This window comes from Mastomys coucha, unplaced genomic scaffold (genome assembly GCF_008632895.1).
Source record: "Mastomys coucha isolate ucsf_1 unplaced genomic scaffold, UCSF_Mcou_1 pScaffold6, whole genome shotgun sequence".
NCBI classification, from domain to species: domain Eukaryota; kingdom Metazoa; phylum Chordata; class Mammalia; order Rodentia; family Muridae; genus Mastomys; species Mastomys coucha.
This window is the reverse complement of record NW_022196912.1, coordinates 36,521,237-36,523,663: the sequence shown is the minus strand read 5'-3', so window position 1 is coordinate 36,523,663 and position 2,427 is coordinate 36,521,237. Positions and strand designations below refer to the sequence as shown.

At 35.1% G+C, this 2,427-nt stretch overlaps 1 pseudogene; it reads right to left on the bottom strand.

The window, feature by feature from the left end:
• Positions 1-545: 545 nt before the first annotated feature.
• Positions 546-1,105, bottom strand: LOC116080500 (annotated as a pseudogene).
• Between the last annotated feature and the right edge of the window lie 1,322 nt (positions 1,106-2,427).

Below are 2,427 nucleotides of genomic sequence, written 5' to 3'. Positions count from 1 at the left end.
AAGTAGTGAAATTAATAACATTTTGTTGATACATAATACTATTCTATGAATATATACTGCCCATTAAATATATACATATATATATGCTATTAAGTAATAGAAAACTAATAGGATATTCTAGAAATAAAAGAAAAACTCTCTGAACATTAATTTATTTACTGCATGAATAATTCAAATTCTACCTGATTTAATTATCTGTCATGCTCAATTAACTAATTTAGTAACAATATGTAAATAATGAATAATCACTGTGCTCTAGATGAAATTTAAAGAAATACTGGAAGAACAAAAGAATCATAAGGAAGAAATTTTTAATATTCTAATAGTGAAATAGAATACTGTTTTGAGAATTCAGGATAGATTTTACTATTTAATTTTATAACTTGGGTTGAAGTATAAACACCCCACCTCAAATTCTCTTATACATTGTAGGAAACATTACAGAGCTAAAAATAAGTCTCTTTGTCTAAATCATGTTTTGTTGTAAATCATGTTTGTTACAAATTTTTTACCTATGAATGAAACTTTATTCAGTCATTTTTTTTTTACAACTGAAACTCTGGGAATTCAACATTAACACCCTTGCCTGTGAGCTTCTTGTATACACCAGAAAGAGTTTCGACCTTGTGCTCCACGTTGTTCTGCTGCGCTTTGTCTAAATGAACTTTTATGAGCCGGCTGCCATCCAGTTTCACCTGGATCCTCTCACCCACAATTTCACTTGGGAAGACCACGTCCTCAAGGATGGCTATGTGTACTGCTGTCAGGGTGCGGTTTTGCTTGTCTTTCGTACGGATTTTCTGGGTTGGCTTGGGCAGAGCAATGAAGACACATGCTCCCCATTGGACTTTTTCTCCAAGTCATGAACTAGTCAGACTTGGATTTTCTGGAAAAATTTAAGCTGAGGAATTAGTACAAAAATGATGATAGCTTTCCCATCACCACCAACTTCAATTTCTTTGGGTGCGGCGATGTTGACTTCCCACACCTCTGCCTTGAGATCTGAGTTCATCTCCAGCTCGAGCAGCGCCTGAGAGATGCCAGCCTGGAACTTGTCCCGGTTCTCGCCAGTGGGCTTCACTCTCTTGGCGCTCGAGTGGAACATGGCTTCGTCCTTAAGGAGTGCCAGCTTAGAAAGAGCAAGCACTTACAATTTTAAGAATGGTAATACACAGCACTGTTCTGGCAGAGTTCTCTTTATAAAATCCATTAAATTCCTGTATCAGTATTTGCAGATAGGAATTATTCTAACGCTACTTTTTGTCTGTAGCTCAAACACTGAGAAGAGAAAAAGGTGAATATATGGCAAGTTAACAGAGTACTTGCCGGGATTAACCTGGGCAATATGACTTGAGTCAGAAACACTAGGCTTTCAATAGAATATCTCCAAATGTTTAACCTCAACTTGCAGATAATAACGACATGAGTGTGTGCTTATCAGTTTGAAGAGCATTTTAAGGTGGACGATTAGTGAACCTATGCTCAGGATAATGGAAATCTTAGCATTATTTTAGAAATATTATTATTGCTCAGGTCAATCTGGGGTATCTGGGATAGATCTCCTCTCAGTTGGCTTTCAGTCTCTGATCTTTAACTCACACAACTCTCATTTTCTCATTTACTTTTGCTCAGCAGACATTAGAGTGAATACATATTTGAACCCGGGCTCCATCACTGGTATCTTGGAGACTAATGCAGAAAGCTCTGCTCTGCCGTAGTTTTATTACATGAGTGCTAATGAGACCGGTTTTGTGCTCTTAAAATTATGATTTCATAGGAATTGCTGCATGTTACTTTATATGACATATAATATAACATATGATTATTTTTTGGATTTCAATTAAATTCAGATTCTCTTCACAGAGTTGAAATACTTAACCAAGATAAAGACTAAATATTCTTTGTCTAGTTTTCTCTTTAAATCCTACAATTTTTCAGACCATAGCAAAACACAATTATTTGGTCTAATAATAGTGGCTAGATATAGTTGACATTTTAATGCTGTTTTGATTTCCAATATAGTTTTTGTTACATAGTTTACACAGTAACTTAAAAAGAGAATTCTTGTTTCTGGTTTAGTTATCCTTTTAAAATGAATACTTAATCTCATTCTGGGGGGAAAAAATCAATGAGTCGTTACTGAGAAAAGAGAGAGCTTGTTAAATACTCATTTGAACCATGACTTTGAACCAGAATTTAGCTAATTTGGTACTTAATTCTATTTATGCTAACCCAGGAGGAAATTTATTGTCAAGAAATTAGTATTTGTGGGAATTTTGGGGCTTTCCTCAATATAGATATAGAGAGACAGATAGATATATAAAATCTTACATGCTCACAATATAACTGCAGGTAAAAGCAGTTGGCCCAGCCACTCCCTGTAATAACTAGTGTCTGAACAAAATAATCTCATGAGCCCAGAGGAGA